The sequence below is a fragment of the Phocoena sinus genome, chromosome 8 (assembly GCF_008692025.1).
Source record: "Phocoena sinus isolate mPhoSin1 chromosome 8, mPhoSin1.pri, whole genome shotgun sequence".
NCBI classification, from domain to species: Eukaryota; Metazoa; Chordata; class Mammalia; order Artiodactyla; family Phocoenidae; genus Phocoena; species Phocoena sinus.
Genome location: NC_045770.1, coordinates 63,227,188 through 63,249,779, shown reverse-complemented (window position 1 = coordinate 63,249,779; position 22,592 = coordinate 63,227,188). Strand labels below are relative to the sequence as shown.

General features: G+C 40.5%; 1 protein-coding gene across 1 annotated transcript in view; it reads left to right on the top strand.

The window, feature by feature from the left end:
- Positions 1-12,810: 12,810 nt before the first annotated feature.
- Positions 12,811-22,592, top strand: part of STK33 (serine/threonine kinase 33) — a 170,701-nt gene continuing 160,919 nt past the window's right edge. The window contains exon 1 of the mRNA XM_032641448.1: positions 12,811-12,910. The gene's annotated coding sequence lies outside the window, so the exon portion shown is untranslated. The remainder of the gene's footprint in view (positions 12,911-22,592) is intronic.

Here is a 22,592-nt window from a genome sequence, read left to right as displayed (position 1 = left end):
GAATGTGGATTGGATCTTACCAGGAAGGAATTCGGTAAGCTGGATTACCCAGCTGGTGGGCAGCTCATCACCAGGATCCTCATACCAGTTAGAGCCTGCCTTGGTCGGTAAGGTCTTGGAATCTTGGTAAGCATGTTTCCATGCATGGTTCAGTTTTGCTAGCCAGGAGGAGAATCCTGGCAGGGGTGGGTGTCTGCCACTGATAACATTCTGACGGAGGGAAACTGGGCAGTGCTGTGATTCATCACTTGCTTGGGGTTCAGCTGGGGTCAGCCTGGCCCCTTTAGCCGGGTCTTTCCCGTCTGTTCTGGTCACCACCACCTGCTTGCTCCAGTTGTTCCTGGAGCTAGAGGCAGATGCCAGTTGTTTTCTTGGAGGCAGGAGGGTATGGTAGAAAGATATCTGATTTGAGATGCTGAACATCAAAATTTTGGCTCTGCCAGTTGTGAACTGTGTGCCCTTGGGTACAGTTTCCCCATCTATAAAGCTGTGGGGAGGAAGGATGGTGAAAACAGTGCTCTCTCAGAGGCTCTACAGCTCTAAAGATGGTAATGGTGATTCTAATTCTAAAGCTCAGGCCACACAGGGAACAAGGGAACACTGGAGCAGTTCACAGCTAGGGAGTCTTGACCAAGGCAGGGCAAAGGGACTCACAGGCAAAAATGAGCTGCTTTGAGGAAAGTCTTTAGTAGCTGGTGCTGCTTCTGGAGCCATATACCCATTCCTCAAACTGCACCCCTTCGTTGGCTATGTAGGGTGAGTTCCTCCTAGGCCTTTTCTAGAAGTGGTCATTGGATCCAAAGTGGTTGGGGGCATGAGGGAGGAACATGATAAGGGGAAGTGTCACTGATCTTAATAGGACCTACACATTCTAGAACAAATTAAAAGATAGCACTTTTCTTTACCAGTAATTGTGTCCTGGAGTGTTTTTTGAGTGGAGATGGTTGAACATTCTTCATGGTCTTCTCACCCCCAGACTCCAACATCGTTAAGACACAAGGTGGGGAAGAGTAGATTGGGGAGCTTTCTCTCTAGGGAAGAACTCAGCTCTCTGCTTCTTATTGCATGAACACATCCTGTTCTTTAAAATACAGGCAGCAAGTCTGAAGGAGAGTTAGGGGGAAAAGCATCTTAAGAATGCTGTGGCTGATAGCCTAATCCTTGTCCAACTGGGTGGTGAGCAATGCTCTTTGTTCTTCTTTGTTTGCAAGGGGAAGTATATCTTTCAGAAGTTTTCAAGCTAATAATGGAAGGGTTGGTAAACTGGAATATCACCATTTTCCAACCCCCAGTGAATGAATGGATCTAGGCAGTGACCATCCAAGGTTACCCATATCACAGAGACATCCAGACAGTACATGTCTCCTGATACACAACATCATCTATGAAGTGTTTCCAAACAACTAGAATCTGAATCTAATCAAGTCTCTAGATTTAACTACCAATTTACAGATGTAGTTCCCAATTGAGAGGAAAAGCAAAGAGCAGAGGAACATTTAAAATGACATCACAAGGATACAATCAGTAAAATCCAGTCTGTGAGCAATGACAGAACAAATGACCTGGTTTCTTCAACAAATGTATTGCAAGGAAAAAAAAAAAAGAGATGGGGGGGAAACCTACAGACTAAAGAGACTTAAAAAAGCATATAAAACAATTGCAAAGTATGGAACTTATTTGCATCCTGGTTTAAAGAATATTATGAGGTGATTGGGAAAAGATGAAAACTCAGGATATTTGATGATATTAGGATTTATTATTTTTAGTGTTATTATTACTTTTTATCTTTAATTTTTATGTTACTTTTTAGGTGTGATCAAGATTTGTAATGGTAGAATATTAGAAACAATGAAAAGCCTATAGAAGATGGTTAAATAATTAATATGATATAATTAAAAATGATATTTAAAGAGTCTATAGGCATACTTGAACCGAGACAAAGACTCTCAAAGCCTTTGTTTGAATTAGGAATCCAACAGAGTCAGAAGATTCATAAAGGGAGAAGGAAGTTCTAAACTTCTTCTGGCTTGAGAAACCTCTCAAGTATTTCAGAAAGCAGAGATATCAGTTAAAATAATTATCGAGCTCATTTGAAAAGACATTATTGGGACAAGTGGGGAGATTTTAATATGGGCTGATAATTTGTATTAATATTAAGCTTCCTGAGAGCGATACTTTGAGCTGTGGTTACGGAGGAAAAAGGCCTTGTTTTTAGGTGGTACGTGCTAAAGTGTTTAGGGACAAAGGATCATGATGTCTGCAACTAACTCTCAGGGGTAGAAAAACTACATATTACATTATTAGAGAGAAGTAAAACAGATGTGGCAAAAAGTTAACAATTGGTAAATCTAGATGAAGGGGACATGGATGTTTATTGAACTGTTCTTGGGAGGGAAAAAGGGCAAATAATTTTAACAAATGGAATATGAGACATGCAATGTTTGCATCTAGAATAACAACATGGAAAATAGGAGATGATGCTAAATTGAAAAAAGCAAAACAGAATTATATGTAAAATAAAAAAGATACAAATATATAAAATGTTATTATCCTAAAATATATTAGGGTGGTAGCATTATGCATAATTTTTCTGTCTTTTTCCCAAACTTTGGTGTTAAAATGCTGTACTGCTTTTATACTTATACAAATACTTTTATATGTATTTTTAAGCTTTTATCATGGTATATTTCAAATATCATCTTTTATGTCTTAGCCAAAACCCCTCTTCCGAGAGTTTTTCCTAACTACCCAATCTAAAGTGGACCCCAGGCACTCGCTCTCACAATCTTGTTTTATTGTCAGCATAGCACTTACTACTATGTGTATTTATCCATTTCCTTAATTTGTTTTCTTACATTGTCTAGGTCACCCTTCATATGGTGTAAGCTCCCTGAAAGCAGAAATCTTGCCCAGATCCTAGAACAGTGCCTGTAGTTGCTCAACAAATATTTGTTGAATGAATGAATGAAATCAGGTCTTTGTCATCCAACTTCCCATTTTACTGGGAACACTGAAGTCTTGAGAAGGGGAAGGACTTGTCCCAGTTTCCTCATGAGTTGGTGGCGATGTCAGAGCTAGAACTCAAGCCTTGTGACTCAAGTCTCAAAAAGCTCTTCTTTCAAAATGTCTAAGGCCAAAAAAGCTCCTGGGCACCAGACAAGTGTCAGGAGTGAGGGAGGATCCACAGCCCATTCCCTTTGTTGCAGTGTGCCAGAAGCCCCATAGGTGGCACCAGCGGTGCTCATTTAGCTCTGGCAAAGTCAGGAAAGTGTGCTAGGGAGACATTTTGATGAGGAGCGGGATATTTGCACAGCCTTAAATTGCCTTTCTACCGATGGCTCATTAGTTGTGAGGGAGAAAAAAATGCACAGTAATTAAACAGAGGAGAAGTAAGACAACTCCTTGACTGTGTGATCAAAATAACGTCACCAGTGAGGCACAGGTGGACACGTGCATCCGGAAGTGATACCCTGAGAAGGACACAACATCACCCATCCAATATCGCAGCCTAGAATGCATACTCTGAACCTAATTATGGAGAAACATCAGACAAACCCAAAATGAGGAACGTTATGTTAAAGTCAGGGGATAGGGGGCTGGATTTTAAAAACATGTCTATGTCACTAAGACAAAGAAAAGCTATGAAAGTGTTCCACATTAAAAAAGGCTAAAGACACATGACAACTAAATGCAATATCCAGGACTAAACTGGGTCCTGTAGTGGAAGGGGGGAAATGCTTAAAGGACATCATTGGGTCAACTGACAAAATTGGAATATGGACAGTAGATTACAGTATTGTATCAATGCTAAATGTACTACAGTTGATAACTGTGCTGTGGTTATATAATAAATTACCCTTTTTTAAGGGAATATGCACTGGAGTATTTAGGAGTAAAAGGCCATAGTGTATGTAACTTACATTCAAATGGTGCAAAAAATATTTTTTTTATAATTTAAAGATGTAAAAATATATTTTAATATAATTTATCTATATTGTATTTTTTCAACATATTTATATATTTAATTAGAAAAATATCTAATTAGAAAAAATATATACAGGATACAAATAAAGCAAATGGGGTAAAATATTAATAGGTGAATCTGGGTTTAGAGGGTATATGGGTATTCTTTCTATTTTTATTTTCACAACTTTTCTGTAAGTTTGAAATTTTTACCAAATGAAAATTTAAGAAGAGAGAAAAATGAATTAAAGGATGGTGATTCCAGGCACCTCCTCTGCCCACCCATTCCTCTTTCCATCATGCAACAGTTCAGAGCTGGTACCCTGCCTTATTTGGGTGTGTCTTCTGTTGTCCTCTTTGCTTCCGTCTTTTCTCTACTGAAAGGACTGTGTTTGGCTTCTGGACTCTGAGGCCGAGGCCTAAGCTGGAGGAGGTGAAATTACTTCATGGCTGGAAAATGCTACTGCTAGCCTCTGTAAGGGGATGTGGAGTGGCAGTGAAGGGCGTTGAGTTTAGTCTCCATCCTCACTCTGGCCTCCAGGAACTGAGTGTGTCTGTGGGGTCAGCTTGTTGGAAGCAATCTGGCTTCGGCTAGGTTTCCCCAGTCATCTTAAAGAGGCATCTGGTATCCAAGGGGCTCAGCTGGGGTGGGTGTGGCAAGAGCCTTGGCAGAATGGGGACAGGGAGGGCTTAGCTATCCTTTCTTTCTGCCTATAGTTTCTTGGAAGTGATACAATCCATTTTCTCTCCTGAGCCTGGAATGCTATACACCCTTGAATCCTCAGGAGTCCTTCCAATCTTTCAACGATTGACTTTGCATTAAATCAGCAAGGTTGGGTGTCAGGTAATAGGGAGGTGGGATATTTGCCTCAGGTTTGATCCTGCACTTCTTCCTGAGATGGCTTCTGGTGGTGTTTCCTCTGGCTCCACATCCTTCGCACATGAGTTAAGAGACTTCATCCCTCCATCCCCGTGCTGGGACCTGGTCTGCCCTGTCCCTTACCCAGTCAGGCTCATAAGAGAAGGAGGTCAGTCTCTGCAGTCAGCTGGGAAAAATGAGGAGGGTCTGGACTAAAGCTCCAGCTCCCTTTACTCACCTTGTAAGTCAAGCAGGAAGCGGTTACTCCCTCTTATCTGAGCTCTGTAAATGAAGTTCCAGGCTGTGAACTCCCTTAGACATAGCCAAAAGATGTTTGAATGAACCAGTCAAACTTCCAAATGAATGGTGTTTTTAATCACTGAACCACTGCAAGACTCATTATTAGCTTTCGTTACTCTTTTGGCCAACTTTGGTAGGAATCCTTGAAGACCGTTGACAGTAATGGCTGTCTTGCACTCACAGGTAAGTGAGGCAGTGAAGCCTAACGGTTAGGAGCACAGACTCTGGACCAGAACAGCCTGGATGGGACTCACACGAATCAGCTGTGTGATCTTGGACAAATCACTCCAGCACACTGTACTTTTGTTTTTTTGTCTGTAAAATAAGGATAATAACAGTACTTATCTCACGGAGCTGTTGTGAGGGTTGAATAAGTTAAAATACAGAAAGCATTTGGAACAGTGCCTGGAACAGAGTTGATGATATTAGGTGAGTGAATATCACCTGTATTTTGTGAAAACTAAGACACCAAGATGCTGGCACTTCCTTGGTCCTTCAGGAAGACTTTTACACGTCAGGACTGCTACCTGGCTGACAGCAATAGTAATATGTAATCAAGTATGCAACCCAATTTCAAAGAAGTTTAAAAAGTGAAAACAATGTAGGTTTTAGAATCCATGAAATGTAAAGTATTATTTAGGTTTTTTTACTTTACTCTTTAAGTTGAGACATAATTCATATACCTAATATTCACTTTTTAAAAGTGTAAAATTCAATGGTTTTTAGTATATTCACAAGGTTGTTCAACCATCACCACTGTCTAATTTTAGAACATTTTTATCACCTCCAAAAGAAATTCTATACCTGTTAACAGTCTTTCCCCATTCCCTCTTCCCAGTCCCTGGCAACCACTAATTTACTTTTTCTCTATACAGACTTGCCTATTTGGGACATTTCATATAAATGGAATCATACAAGATATGGCTTTTTGCATCTGGCTTCTTTCACTTAGCATAATGTTTTCAAGGTTTATCCATGTTGTAGCATGTATCAGTACTTCATTCCTGTTTGTAGCCAAATACAATTCCATTGTATGGATATACCATTTTTTGTTTATCTATTCATCATTTAATGGCCATTTTGGGTTGTTTCCATTTTTGGCTATTATGAATAATGCTTCTATGAACATTTGTATATAAGTTTTTTGTGTGGACATGTAATTCCAATTCTCTTGGGTAGTGGTCATATGGTAACTCTGCTTAATTTTTAAAAAAATTTTATTATTATTTAGTTTTGGCTGCGTTGGGTCTTTTTTGCTGTGCGTGGGCTTCCTCTAGTTGCGGTGAGCAGGGGCTACTCTTTGTTGTGGTGCGCGGGCTTCTCTTTGCAGTGGCTTCTCTTGTTGCAGAGTACGGGCTTCAGGCGCCGGGCTTCAGGAGTTGTGGCACATGGGCTCTGGAGCGCAGGCTCAGTAGTTGTGGCACACGGGCTTAGTTGCTCTGCAGCATGTGGGGTCTTCCTGGACCAGGGCTTGAACCCGTGTCCCCTGCATTGGCAGGTGGATTCTTAACCGCTGCGCCACAAGGGAAACCCTATGCTTAATTGTTTAATAAACTGCCAGACTATTTTCCAAAGCAGCTCTACCATTTTATATTCCCACCAGCAATGTATGAAGGTTCCAATTGTTCCACATCATCACCAGCTTATATTATTGTCTGTCTTTCTGATTCTAGCCATCCTAGTGGGTATTAATTGGTACCCCATTATGGTTTTGATTTGCATTTCCCCAATGACAAATGATATTGAGCATCTTTTTTTTTTTTTTTTTTTTTTTTTCTCGGTACGCGGGCCTCTCACTGCTGTGGCCTCTCCCGTTGCGGAGCACAGGCTCCGGACGCACAGGCTCAGCGGCCATGGCTCACGGGCCCAGCCGCTCCGCGGCATGTGGGATCTTCCCGGACCGGGGCATGAACCCATGTCCCCTGCATCGGCAGGCGGACTCCCAACCACTGCGCCACCAGAGAAGCCCCTTGAGCATCTTTTTATGTGCTTATTGGCTTTATGTATATCTTCATTGGAAAAATGTCTTCAAATTCTCTGCCCACTTTTACATTGAGTTATTTATTTTTTTACTGTTGAGTTGTAGGAATTCTTAATATATTTTAGATACTAGACTCTTGTCACTTATAAGACTTGCACATATTTTTCTCCCATTTTGTGGGTGTCTTTTATTTTCTTGATAGTCTTTTGAAGCACAAGTTTTAATTTGATGAAGTCCAATTTATCTGTTTTTTCTTTGGTTGCTTTTGCTTTAGATGCCATATCTAAGAAACCATTGCCTAATCCAAGGCCTTGAAGACTTATAACTGTGTTTTTTCTAAGAGTTTTATTGTTTTAGCTCCTATGTTTAGGTCTTTGATCCATTTTGAGTTAACTTTTGTATATGGTGTGAGGTACAGGTTCAAATATACTCTCTTGCAGTTTTCCTAGCATCATTTGTTGAAGATTATCCTGTCACCCATTGAATTGCCATGGCACCCTTATCAGTTGTTCAATGATGCATGGATTTGTTTCTGGACTCTCAATTCTATTCTGTTGTTTTATATGTCTATCCTTATGCCAATATGACAGTCTTGATTACTAAAGCTTTGTAGTAAGTTTTGAAATCAGGAAGTGTGAGTCCTCCAACTTTGTTCTTCTTTTTAACATTGTTTTGCCTCCTCTGAGTTTCTTGCATCTCCATATGAATTTTAGGATCAGATGGTGAATTTCTACAAAAAAGGCAGTTGAAATTTAGATAAGGATTGCATTGAATTTGTAGATCAATGTGGGGAGTATTTCCATCTAAACAATATCAAGTCTTCCACTCTATGAACCATTAATTTAGTTTTGGCATGTACTAACCTGAACTCTATTAGTTTTATCTGAAAAGGGGGCTGGGTCAGACATCCACAGTTGATCAGAAAAACTGAGTTAATTGCTAAATGTTTATTTCCTTTTGAGCTGTGGGGATATGGTACAGTTTTACTTTTGTCAAGGTGGGAGAAGAGAAAAGTGGAAAGACTTTGTATAAATTGGTAGAGCCTACCAATAATCAAAGAGCTATCATTAGGATAAAGTTACATTTTGCATTATACACTTTTCAAAGACATGTCCCCCAATTTAAGAAATCTTAATATAACACATAATGATTTAAAAATATCATAACTTATCTTATAGAACAGAAAAAATATGGGGTGATGTTTTTGTGATATAGAGTCTTTTAAAAGTCTTTTGAATAACAGATAAATTGTAATTAATGTGTAAATCAACTGCTTCTTGACTTATGAAAACTGAAGTCCATCTCTTCCCTCCAAGACTTTGGTATTTTTACTAACAGGGTCAACAAACCCTGGAACAAACTATCTAATTGCTTCTGTGTTTTGTTATATTGACAAACTTCGATTCTGATCTCTCTTAAATGTCAAGCAATTTGATATTGCATTGTAACAATGACGTTACCATAGAGTGTTTAAGTAAACAGCATATAACACTTGTTGCCAGTGGTGACGTTGATAATTACTGGACTAGAATGAGAGCCGATTGCTGTGCAGTAATGAGCCCTGGAATAGACTGAGCTCCCTTGGCAGTGTCAAGAGTTTGTTGTTGTTAGGGGTCATGGTGTTGCAATCCATCACCTCACTGAGAACTGATGACTTCAGACATGGTAACCAGCCGGGATATTTAAGGTAGCTGCCCTGAGCCACTGGAAAACTTCAAGAAACTTTCTGTCTAAGGCATTTACATAAAGGGTTCCCCAAGAAAACCCAGTAGCTCTATGAACATATTGTAGGGAGTTATGTTTTACTTCCTTGTGTAGTTTCTCTGATTCTTCCCTATAAATATTGGTGACATTTGCACATCAGAAATGAATATTTGTGTATCTGTCAGCCTATCTACCTATTTATCTATCCGTCTATATATCAACATGTTCTACAAAGTCTCTTCTTTCCTTCTTGCTGCCCTTCCTTTATTCATTCTTTCATTTACTAATGCCATGGTTTTTAACTAAATAGCTACTAACTGCCAGCCACTGTGCCAGGTACTGGGAGCAAAAGCAATAAACAAAGAGGCTGGGTCCCTACTGTCCTGAAGCTTAACTTCCAGTGAGGGAAGAAAGAAAATAAATCAGATTGTCTTAGATGGTGTTCAGTGCTCTAGGACAACAAAGTAAAGTAATGTGATATACTGTGGGAGGGACCACTTTAGATAGGAGGATCAGGGAAGGCTTCTCTGAGGAGGTGGCATGTGAGCTGAGATATAGATGATGAAAAGGAACCAGCCTTGTGGAGGTATGGGGGCAGAGCCTTATAGGCAGAGGAAACAACAAGTCAAAATATCTGAAGCAGCTTAAAATAATACAGTCAATACAATGAAGAAAAAAGGTAGAAATGAGGGAAGAGAGAGAGAACAGAAGAAAGTTGTAACACTGATATGCAAGCAGTAGAGTTTGACAAAACTATTAATGTTGAGCTGCAAATTTGGTTCCTGTCTTCCTAGAAGCGAAGGTGAAAAGGGAAAAGTGATCAATTTCATGGTTTTCTTTCTTTATAAGGAAATCAGCTTTTCAAGGAGAAAAACATTTTTTTCCCTGACACTCAGGACTGAAATACATTAAGGCATAGAGTGATTGTATGTTAGTGTGGATCCACCCCCACATTTCCCCCAGATGTCCATGTCCCAATTCCTGGAAGCTGTGAATGTTACTTTCTGTGCAAAAAGCACTTTGCAGAGGTGATTAAGCTAAGGACCTTGGGATGGGGAGATTATTCTGGAATTTCTGGGTGGACCCAATCTAAATCATTTGGGTCCTTAAAAGCTAAGAACCTTCCTAGCTAGAATCAGAGGGAGATGTAACCTCAGAAGCACGGTCTGAAAGATGCAACATTGCTGCCTTTGAAGATGGAGGAAAAGGGCCATGAACCCAAGGGATGTAGGTAACCTCTAGAAACTGGAAAAGGCAAGGAAACAGATTCTCCTCTACTGACACTGATTTTAGTCCAGTGAGTCCTGTGTCAGACTTCTGACTTATAGAACTGCCAGATAATACACTTGCATTGTTTAATCACCAAGTTTGTGGTAATTTGTTACAAAAGCCATATAAAACCAATATAATTAGATTCATCTTGGTTGCAATAACAGAAACAACCATTTGAACCAGCATAAGCAAAAGAGTGCATCTTATTGTAAAGATCTGGAATATTACATGGAATTCAAAGGCAGGAATGCAGCTCATTTCAAGAAATAAAATGATCAGGGATGGAAAGCTGTCACAACACTTTTGGTCTCTTCTCTCCTCTTTGTGAATCTCTTTCATCCTTCCTGTTCTTTTCACATTTTTCCTGCAACTTGGTTTTCTGCATTTCTCCAGGCCACATGATGGGAAGGCATGTCTGTGGATAGCTTCTGACTTTCAATATTACAGCATTCTATGTTTCTATGTTAGCTACCTAGATTTAGAAAAACTAAAATCTCTCAGTCCTAACTCCAAATTCCTGGGAGAAAGATGTGATTGGGTTGGCTCTGGTACTGCTATTGGAGCAATAGACTGTGGACAGGTGGCCTAGTTTGTCTGAGGATTAGGGCTAGTTTCCAGAAAAAGATATCTGGCTATACTGCTGATTTTATATTTTTATTTTAATTTTTTAGATTTTTTTTTTTGATGTGGACCATTTTTAAAGTCTTTATTGACTTTGTTACAATATTGCTTCTGTTTTATGTTTTGGTCTTTTTGGCCGCAAGGCATGTGGGATCTTACCTCCCCGACCAGGGAGCAAACCCGCACCCCCTGCACTGGAAGGCGAAGTCTTAACCACTGGATCGCCAGGGAAGTCCCTATACTGCTGATTTTAAAATGCAACTTGCAACTCATGTAGGGGTCAATAAATCATTTAACGGGTGGAAGCCAGCATTAAAAAGCGATAAAATGCATGTGGAATGGGTAATATTTTATAAGACTTGTTTTAGTTATTAAATGTGTAGGTACCTGTGTACTGGGTGATAATGTAAAACATATTTCTTTTGGTGGATTATCGTCCAAAAAACTTGAAAAACCCTGGGCTGGGCAATATGGTAGGATTCTGCTACTGGGATGTAAAAAACATCATTCTTAAAATAATCCCTCCAGTAAATTCAGAGGTGTCATGCATATCTTTTTTTAATAGCATCTCAATATAAGCAGATGGCATAAGGGTAAAGCATGACTTGGTAGAGACAATTTTGTAAGGGTGAAAAAAAGTGGTACAAACAGCTTTTTGATGGTCTGGCTTAATTCAGGATAAAACATAGCCCAGTGGTTCCCAATCTAGCTTTGTATCAAGCTCATATGAAGATCTTTTAAAATTGGTTTCATGAGATTTACTTAATCAGAATTTCTGGAAGCGTGTCCTGTGAATCTGTATTTAAACACAAAACAAAACAAATAGAACTCCCCGGATGTCTCTGATATGTAGCAGGTTTGGAACTCAGTTGACCCAGAGACTATGTAGAGGAGGGGGTCATCTGCATGCCTTTCAAACAATTCTCCGGAACTGTAGTTTCTCTCCACCAGGCTTTTCACAGGCATGAGAAAGTGGACAGTTCAGAGTTATTTCTTGGTAAGGCTGTGGAGTGTAAGACTACATAGCTGCTGACTAAAGGCAGATCCACACACTTCACAGCTCAATGAAGCAGATGGTAGAGTTTATCTTCTTTTGTTGGACATTGTGGCACTAACACTCATGCTTGGATAGAGGCAGAGTTGGGGGAGAGAGACAGAAAATTCTTGCAGGCTATTCCAGACCCTTGTTAGACAACAGTTCTGTACTTCTTCAAAACAAAGTCTGGCCAATACCCCAAAGTTCTAGAGTACAGGACATGGTGGGGATTATTTTTGTGTTCGGAAAATTTGCAAAACTGAAGTTACCGGTTGCTTACCACGGCCATTATGAGTTTTCAGATGAAGCTGACAGGAGGAACCCGTTGCCAAAGGTGGACTTCTACCTCTAAACAATAAAATGAATCGACCTGCTGTACCAAGTTCTTGGCTATTAATCAAATAAATTTTAGAGGACATCTGCCTGAATAATTAGGCTGGTATCTGGAGAGTTGAGCCCACCCCTCGTCCCCCCACCCCCGCGGCAGCTGCTAGAGAGCAAGACCCATGTCCACAGAAGCCATTCCTAGTTCAGGTCAGAAATACATCAGCATACAGCTGGAGCCCGCATTTCTAGCCTCTATTGCAGGGGGGCACGCATTCAGATGGTTCCACAGAGATTTGTGGCTAAAACATATTCCTGGTAATTGTCATTTGATCTCTCAAGCCTTCTCAGCGCCTCCGTGGGGACAAACACCCTGCACTCCGGGGGCCTTCCCCCCAGCACTGATACTCATTTCCCTTACTAAAGGCCAGCTCGGAACCCAACGCAGTGCGAGGCTTACAACCCCAGCTCCAACCAGCTGGACCACGAGGCCTCGGGCCTGAGCCAGAATACTAGCCTGGACGTCACCTCAGTAGTGTGATATGACTGTTAGAAAGTGTAACAGGTCTGCTTCTCTGTCCCCGAGACAGGCTTCTCAGGTCCATCGCTAAGAAGAGCTGCTCGCGGGAACGCCTCCGAACGCACCTGGGAGAACCCTCCTCGCCGGCCCCGCCGCGGGGAGAAGTGCTTCGCGCCAAGCCGACGCGCTTTGTCCCAACGCGGCCCCCGTCCACCTCCGTAAGGCTGCCCCGCCGGCCGAAAAGTTTCTCCAGGTGCGGAATTCCGGACTTGGCGACCACCAGCGCGGAGTGTGCGCGCCAGTTGGGAGCCAGCCCGCCCGACGGCCTGGGTGAGTGGCCCCTGGCGTTGCGGCGCAGGGCGGACCCCGCGGAAGTGGGCGGGAGGCTCCGGGGTAAAGCCGACCTGGCCGTTGCTATGGCAACGCTCAGGCAAACGGGCAGCTGGGCCTCCGTTGACCAGTCGGCCAGTGGGCCCCGCCGTCCCTTCCTAGTGTTTCCCGGGGCCCAGACGTTGGGACCTCATTTCCCCCTGAGTCGGTGTTTGGGGTGGTCCCTGGCTGCCCGACCTTCTCACCTCGACCCCACCTTGGGACGTGAACCTTTTTGAAATTTAAAGCGAATTTACTCTAGGGTAAGTGTAACACATCCTTAAAAGTTCTGAAGTTGCGTTTTTTTTTGTTTTTCCTTTCTCTCTCTCTTTTTAATTTCCTAGAGCCCGGCACCTAGTAGGACCTCATTATTTGGTAGTTCTTACAGCACTTAGTGTTGTTGCTCGCACACAGGGGATGGCACGTTTGAGGAGATAGTATGGCATAAGAGCAGCCTCTGTGTAGACAGGTAATTTAAGCGCTCCACCTCAGTTTCCTCATCCGTAAATGCAGACCACATTTTCTCACCAAGTGTGGGCTCCAAGGAGCCTGTATGTGAGACTGCTTTGTGAACAGTAAATATCAAGCACTTGGGGTTTAGTTGTAACGGGTGTTTACATGCTGCACGTGGTTTGATTCCTCCTGTCCCATATCACCAGGCAAGGGGGACCTTCTCTTTTGTCTAACCACCAAACAGCTCCAGTATTCAACCAGAAAATGGGGTCATGCATCGGAAGAGGGCTCTGCCAGTGGAAATAAACATCAGCAAGTTTTGAACCTAAACTTTTCTTGTTTTAGACACTCTTACAGGCTCCCCCGCTTCAAATTACAGCCTCACATATTTAAATTTCTAGCTCATGTAAATCTCTAGTGAATCATAGCACCATCCATTTAGTTTGCAAGCCAGAAGTCTTGGACACTCTTTCTGTGTGGAAATCATCATCAGGGTCTGTTTATTTTACGTTCAAACCAAACTCAATTCCATCCACTTCTTTCTGTCTCTACCACTATCACCCTGGACCAAGCTGCCATTGTCTCTTGCCTGGTCTCCTGTTGTAGCCTCCAAACTGGTCTAAAGGTATTCACCCTATCCTTTCAGTATTCTTGTCTGTTCTTTGCCCTGTAGCAAGGCTAATCTTTTGAAAATTAAAATTTCATTATGATACCCTTCTTCTGCCCCCCTGCCGCTTAAAATCCATCAGGATTTCTTATCGCTCTTAGGATAAAAGTACGACTCTTTAATGTGGCCGATAAATTGGATGGCCATATATTTTATCATATAGACCAGGATACCTTTGAGAGTAAAAGAGAGTGCTATTATTTACACTGGGACTGTTCCTAAGGCAAACTGGGGCAAATGGTTACTCCACCTATAAGGTCCTGTAGCATCTACCTCCTCTCTAGCCTTGTCTTACACTAGGCTCTCCTGGTTCTCTGTGCTCCAGTTACACTGACTCTGAATCCTGTGTCTCCATTTTCCCTCCTACTACGGGCCTTTGCGCATGCTCTTCTCCTTCCAGGTATGCTCTTCCCTCTTCTCGTTAACTCGTGCTCATTCTTCACTTCTCAGATCAGATGGTTCCTCAGGAAAACTGCCACTGACCAGTCTGTCTAGGACAAGCCCCCTTAGGGTATAGGCTCTTCTGACACCAGTTATCTGTCCTTAGTAGCATTGTCCCAATTTTAATTTTGTCTGTGTGTCTGACACATAGTATGTAGTTAATAAATACTTAAATATTTTAATTATAAGAATTTCCCCATGCCATTAAACAGACTCTCCAAATAACCATGGTGGTTAAGAGCACAGACTCCAGAGCCAAGCAGATGCATAGATTTGAATTTCAGGTCTGCCACAATTCCTTATATGAAACTCACAGGGCTATCTGGTACTTTAAAATTCAGAATTTTTCAGATTATAGAAAGACAACATGGTGTATAAACTGCATCCCTTCTAGTGCGGTCTGGGGCAGCACTCTGTAATCAAATGCATTAAGTTTTCTTTAGCAAGATAACTTCACTCAAAGTGGGGTAAGTAAAGACTATACATACTTTTGCTTCAGTTCAGGTCAGGTTTTGCCAACAAATGAATTTGCCACAAATTTATGAGAACACGTGGTGTTCAGAGCTTTTTGGATTTTAGAATTTCAGAAAAGGGCATGTGAGTCTGTGCCAGTGTAACCTTGAACCAATTACATAACTTCTCTGTGCCTCTAATTTCTCAACTGTGAAATGGAGATGATACTAACACCTACATACCTCACAGTTTCCATTTATGTTGTTGGAGGAGTGAATGACTGAATACATGTTAACTGCTTAGGACAGTCAGTGGTCCTTAATCAGTGCTATAGAATAGTCAGCTCTTACTATATCATTTTTATTGGCTCCATAATAATCCACACCGTGGACAAAGCATAATTTATTTGCAGTTTACTTACTGTTGGATAGTTACATTTCACGTACAAAAATGTAGAGATGAATATCTTTATACTTAAATCTTTTGACTAGATTTTTGATTACTGAAGATCAATTCCTAAAAATGACATTGCAGGGTCAAAGGGCAGAGGAATGCTCTTCACACATGCTGCCACCATTAGAAAGAGTATACCAGTTTACCATCCTGCTATCAGTTTTATGACACCTGTGTTAGCATTATTATTTTTTAAAAAATCTTTGCAAATTTCACAGATTAAAAATAGTACCTCATTTTAACTCACATCTTCCATTATTAATGTGTTAAAGCATTAAAAATCTTATTAGCTATTAGATTGCCTGCGCAAGCTCTTTGATGATATTTATATTGGAGTCTCAGTTTTTTTCTTAATTGTTTAATTGTTTTGATTTCTGCTTCCCTAGCGCAGGCAGAAGCCAGTATGTTGGGCTTTGGCTGGAATTAGTTGGATAAGGTATCCCTGGAGCCTGGGGTGAGTTGTTACTTGCCTGCAGGTTACAGAGCAATGTAGAAAGCAGTGTTTCAGAGGCTGGATCTTGGGGAAAATCTGAAATCAAGATCAGGCTGTTTATCTGAACCTCCTGGCTAACAGGGCTGAGAAGAAAAAGGGCATCCGGGTAGGAGGCAAAGGACTAAGGCAGAAGAAAGGCACAGTGATCCTGAAAGCTGGGAGAAAGAAGCTGTAACCTCTTTTTTTTTTGTAGGGACCTAGCAATTTCTTGTATGGATGAGGAGGGGAATGCGGGACGGGGTAGGGGGCACTTGTCTTGGCCAGACGCTGATTTGTGTGAACTTTTTATAGAGTAAGGATATTATCCCTTGCTTGTCATATTGGGGCATTTCTCCTACAGTTGCCTTTTCTTTTAATTTATGATGGCTTTTCATTTATAGAAATTAAAACAATTTTATGTTGTTTACTTGTTAACCTTTTCTTTTTTGATTCATTGCTTTTTATGCTTAGAAAGTCTTTTTCATGCAGAGACCAGTTAATAAACTACATTTTCTTTAAAAATGTTATTTTGTGATGTCAGCAAATCAAGGAAGAGTTAATGAAAGTGAGAGAGAATTGAGTAGTGTGATTTCCAATAAAAAACCTAAAAGATGATGATGTAAAAGGTGATACTCTTGTCATCTTTATGTCTCCTTGAAGATAGAAGAAAAGAGCTTATACTGCTGTAAAAGAAACTGACGAAGACTTTTCCTGACAGTCTGTCATAGATCGTGAACTTGTAGAATGGTATCCTTAGAGACTTTCAGAAGTGTCCTGAAAGAGGAAAAGATATGATCTCTGAAGAGATTTTCTACTTCTTTTACCCATCTGATGATTCTATATAGTATTTCAAGCACCCACAGTTGTTAGATTCTGAGAAATTATTTCCCTGTTTTTAAAAGAGGCTTAAAAAAGGGAAAATGTAATGTAGAATTAATTGCTGACCTTCTAGGCATTGGTAAGTTAGTGTGCTTTGCTTTAATATGTGCTTCAGAAAGAATTTCCCTTCCTACTGAGCTCCATTAGGGATCAACGAGGTGAATTGTGTTTTGCTTGATCTGTCTTAGGGTTCCAGAATGTGAAGAGTAAACAACTTATTATTAAACTGTATCAGTATATCTTTTTCTTAGTTTATTAACTAAAATAAATCTTAGGGTGCATGAAAGATTAACCTCCTCACAAATTTCTGCAGTTTTATTAACCCAAAGTTGTTTTATTTCAGGAAGGTTTGTAAGATGAGAGGCAGTAACTTTTAGAATGAATCAGAATATCCTTTCTACTTATGGTAGACTAATTATCTTTCTTAATAACCATTGACTTTTCAGTTTGACTCTCAATAAGGGTGTGGTATAACATCAGGAATAAAGCAAGAAAAAACCAACTTTATTAATGAAGATAAGTTGATTTAGAAATACTGCTACTGTTTGCCTTAGTATTTGATCTAAATTATGTAGTAAATATTATTAACTATATAAATGTTATTCAACAAGTATTTATTGGGTGCCTACGATGTTCCAGGCATAGTTCTAGAATATTGTCTTATGTTTTTACTTTTACATTGTATGTGTACAAAGTTTGCTTGTGATTCAATATTCTTGACATGAACTGTGTTCACCTGGAAAAACTGGTCATTTGGACTCACACATTCATTCAGAGAATCTGAGAAAAGCCTTATGGAAGATGTTCATCCAGTCTCTAAGGTTGAGATGCTGGTAATTGAAAGTTCTACTCTGTTACTTTGTCGTTATCATGGTGGAATGCTTGTCTGCAGTGACAGAGCTTGCTGGGAGAGAATCCATTTACCATTTACCAAAGGCAGCGCGTCTGAGGCTCAGTTTCTTATACTTGAATTCTTTCAAGTCTGTTTGCTGTCAGCAAATCTAACATAGAGGCTCTTATATCTGCTCCAGGGAGCTCAGCTTACAACCAGCTGAGATATTGGGAAGAAAGCAAATATTTATCCTTGGACGTTTTTCATGGAATCAAATTAATCTTTCCTCCCAATCTTCTTTATGTTGGTGTGCAGTTTATGGCAAGAAAATGCAATACTTCTCATATTTGTTATTATGAAAGTAAACACCAATGTCCAGCAGTGATTTTCAAGTTAACTTAATTGCTTTTCTGTTTTATCTCTTTGATGGTACATGTTATAATGTGTACACTTAGCTCATTTTTATACTTGCAGCTCACCTTTTTTTATTGAGATATAATTAATATACCATATAATTCATCCTTTTAAAGTGTAAAATTAAGTTTTCAGCATATCACAAGGTTTTGCAATCATCACCACTATCTAATTCTAGAATGTTTCATTGCCCCAAAAAAAGAAATCCCACATCCGTTAGCAGTCATTCTTCATTCTCCCCTCCCCCAGCCCCTGGCAAACACTAACCTACTTTCTTTCCCTATGGATTTGCCTATTATTATGGACATTTTATATAAATGGAATCATACAGTATGGGCCCTTTTGCATTTGGCTTCTTTCACTTAGCATGATGTTTTCAAGAATCATTTCTGTTGTAGTATGTATTAGTCCTTCATTCTTTTCTGTAAACAAATAAAATTCTATCATATGGATATACCACATTGTTTTTATCCATTCCTCAGTAGATGGCAATTTTGGTTGTTTCTTCTTTTTGTTTTTTGCTGTTATGAATGATGCCGCTATGAATATTTGTGTGTAAGTTTTTGTGTGAACATATCTTTTCATTTCTCTTGAGTATATATCTAGGAGTAGAATTGCTGGTCATACAGTAACTCTGTGTGTGACTTTTTGAAGACTGCCAAACTGTTCTACAAAGTGGTTGCACCATTCCCATCAGTAATGTATGAGGAGTCTTTCCATACCATCCCCAACCCTTTGTTATTGTCTATCATTTTGATTATAGCCATCTGAGTAGGTGTGAAGTGGTACCTCATTATACTTTTGATTTGCATTTTCCTGATGACTAATGATGTTGAACATCTTTGGCCATTTGTATATCTTCTTTGGAGAAGTATCTATTTAACTCCTTTATTTTTTAAACTTGGATTCTCTTTTTATTCTTGAGTTGGAAGAGTTCTTTATATGTTCTGGATATTAGACCCTTATCAGACATATGATGTGCAGACATTTCCTCCCATTCTGTAGGTTGTCTTTTTGCTTGCTTGGTAGGGTCTTTTTTTTTTTTGGCCTCCTTGCCCTGTGGCACATGGGATCTTAGTTTCCCGACCAGGGATTGAACCCATGCGCCTTGTAATGGAAGCACGGAGTCTTAACCACTAGACTGCTAGGAAAATCCCTGGTAGTGTCCTTTGAGGAACAAAAGTTTTAATTTTATGAAGTTCAGTATATCTGTTTTTACTTTGGTCGTTTGGCTTTAGATGACATATCTAAAAAACTATTGCCTAATTTAAGGTCAGATTTACTCGTATGTTTTTTTCCTAAGAGTTTTGTGGTTTTAGCTCTAGTATTTAGGCCTTGATCCATTTTGAGTTAATTTTTGTATATGTGTGATGTAGGTGTCCGAATTAATTCTTTTGCATGAGGATAACCAGTTGTCCCAGGACCATTTGTTGTACACCTCACGTTATTTGTTTAAGTCAACTTGTGAGTCATGTTTTGGGGAAACAAAATTTGGCTGATTCCTTGTCACCTCAGTTAGATGCCACCATCCTACACAGAAGACATTCTAGGCAAAGAAATACCTGTATTGCTAGTTAGGACTTTGGTTACCATTTGTATGTAGGCTTATAACTTGGTGAATAGGCTTGTAGGGGATGTGTAAGCTTCAGGGCTGCTTCCCCCTCTAATCTAAGGCCTCTCAAGTAGACCCACATAGCTCTCTCCTTGCCATCATTTCTCTGAATTATAACTTGATTGCCACTTGACCTGTTGGGGAACGGGAAGAGTAAAAGAGGCATTGGAGAGGCCCTTTATAAGCTGGAGAGGTCCTACAATTTTCCTTCCAGACTCATGGGAGGAACATGGGGAGAGTTGTGAACCTTTCGACAAGGAAAAGAGGGGTATTCTCAAGGGAAGGTAGAGCTTTTTCACCTCTTCATACTTCCCATTGAAAGCTCTACCCTCTGGAATCATGACCTGATTGAGCCTTGGCTTGTTTCAGAACTCCTTTTCCTTGGAATGGAGTGATAGGGAAGGGAGAGTTGTGTTTCTCCCAGGGATTCATGTGTGCAGTGTGGGAAAAGATTAGGATTGGGGTCAGGCTCACCTGAGTTCAAATTTTGTCTCTGCATCTCTATCTTTGGTTTCTTTATCTGTAAAATGGGGATTATAATCCCAATTTCCCAGGATTATTATGAAAAGCAAATCAAATATCATATATAAAGTACCTAACAAATTTGTAGCTCCTCAGTAAATGCTAGTTTCCCTTTTCTCTTTTCCAAATCTTCTGGGAAATTTGTATAAGTACAGTTTTTAAAAACTCCTTAGAATCTTAGCACTGGAAGGGACCTTCATACTCATGACTGTATCACTTTGCTGAATCCGTCAAAGCCCTTTTCATGTTTATTCACTTGATTTATTCAGTTGGTTTTCATTGGTCACTTCGTGTGTTTCAGGCACTGTTCTCTGTGTGTCTGTCACTAGTCAGTAGAGAAGAGATAAAAGACATACATGAGACAAAGCCTGGCACGTGATTGTCACCTTACTTACCCTACTTCCCTACATTTGATTCATTCACTTACTAAATTAAGAGCCAGACTATGCTAGCTTCTTGGAATATGAAGATAAAGTCTTTGAGAGCTCACAGTCTGTTTTGGAGGGAAGCAAACCAAGAAATAATCATATCCCATGGGAGGTGCTGGAAGAGACACATGAATCGGTGCTATCGGAGCTGGAGGAGAGTACTCCCTGGTCTGCTTGGGGCAGTCAGGGGAGGATGAGCAGAAGGGGAAAGGAATCTGAGGCCGGATGAACAGCAGGCCCAAAAGCCTGGAGGTGGGGAAGAGTGTATGTCTTTAAGGAAGCTGATATCCAGGGGAATAGTAGAAGACAATGACTGACAGGCCAGCAGTGCCCATCTTTACAAAGAGCCTGTTATGCTGGGCTGAGATTTGAGGTCAGTTTGGATGGAGAAGACAGAAGCATAATTTGTAGTTAAGAATTAACAACTGTCTTGGCTTTATTCTTCTTATGTTAAGCCTAGCTTAAAAAATTCCTTTTCTGGGCTTCCCTGGTGGCGCAGTGGTTGAGAGTCCGCCTGCCGATGCAGGGGACATGGGTTCGTGCCCCGGTCCGGGAAGATCCCACATGCCGCGGAGCGGCTGGGCCCGTGAGCCATGGCCGCTGAGCCTGCGCGTCCAGAGCCTGTGCTCTGCAACGGGAGAGGCCACAACAGTGAGAGGCCCGCGTAAAGAAAAAAAAAAAAAAAATTCCTTTTCTTTGTCTTTTGTCTTTAGCATTTCCCCCAAGCATCTAATATTTTGGGCTTTTGCCATCCTGCTTCTCTTGTTATAGCATCCTGCCACTTTAATATCATCCTAGGTTACTTGCCTGTCTACTTTGGGATTATGAATTTATCCTCATGGAGAGCTCCCTCTGTGGCTATATACTCTCTGGAGGAGTCTCTGTCCTGTTTGCCCCAGGGCTTAGTCAGAAACAGGAAAGACCCATTAGGTTGGCTGAGACCTAGTGGAGAGAGCGCTATTGGAGAAAGGCCAGGTATAGGGGAAGGCCCCCGAACTGGAGATGCTGTCCCCTGGTGTTTCTGATGTTGGCATAGTCATAGCCTCTCTTCTGATCTTCTTCCATAGTCACTTACTGATTGGCTCTGCTCCAGGGCTGTGTCTCTCAGGTCCCTCTTGCTTGCCTTATGCAGAGTAACTGAGGGGTTGAAGAGTGGGGCTCAAGAGGCTTCATCTTGTTGGGGGCAGCCTCCTCCCGATAGCCACTCATTTATCCCCTCAAGACAGTCTGAGCTGGCCTGTCAGACATGAAAGAACATGTCTGAATTTCCAGAGGTCACTTATATAGGACTTTGTTCTGAGATCCTCCCTATATTATAAGTCATTGAAGGAACTGGCCTTGGAAAGAAGATTGGTTAGGGCGGGAAGGGAGGGTATGACAGCTTCTTTCAAGTATTTGAAGGGTTGTTCAAGTATAGAAGACAAGGTACCAGATTTTGGTCTTTAATTTTGGTCCTCCTTCTTACTAGCATTTTTTTTTTTCATCTAAATTCCTTTCAGCCTAAAATAATTCTGCGATTCAATAAATGAAGCAGGCAGTGACTATACTGATTAGATCAATAGATTCTGGAGGCAGATTGAGTGGCAGTGTTTTAGCTTTCTGAGCTCAGCCACTAGTGAATTGAAATGGTAATAGCTGTATTTATTATACTCAGAATTGAATGAGTAATTAATAAGCCATTCCTTAGCCCCATATTATCTCTGTTTTACAGACTAATTTTTTCAATAGGATTTTCTTAATTGTATCAAATGTTTCATTCCTAGAATGGTTAACATGTCTGATTCGTATAATCTCCAGGGAAACTAAACAGTCTTAATTACATCCAGTATTTTGATTTCATTTGATTCTTTAGATGAGATTAAAAGTAATTTATTTTAAAGGCTATGACTATATATAACCGTGCTTATTGCAAATTTAGAAAGTTTTGGTCATATTACTTTAGCATTACCAGTTCTCAGGTAATTTAGGTTGTGGACTAGCACATAGTGTGGTTTAATTTCTTTCAGAATGAATAGCT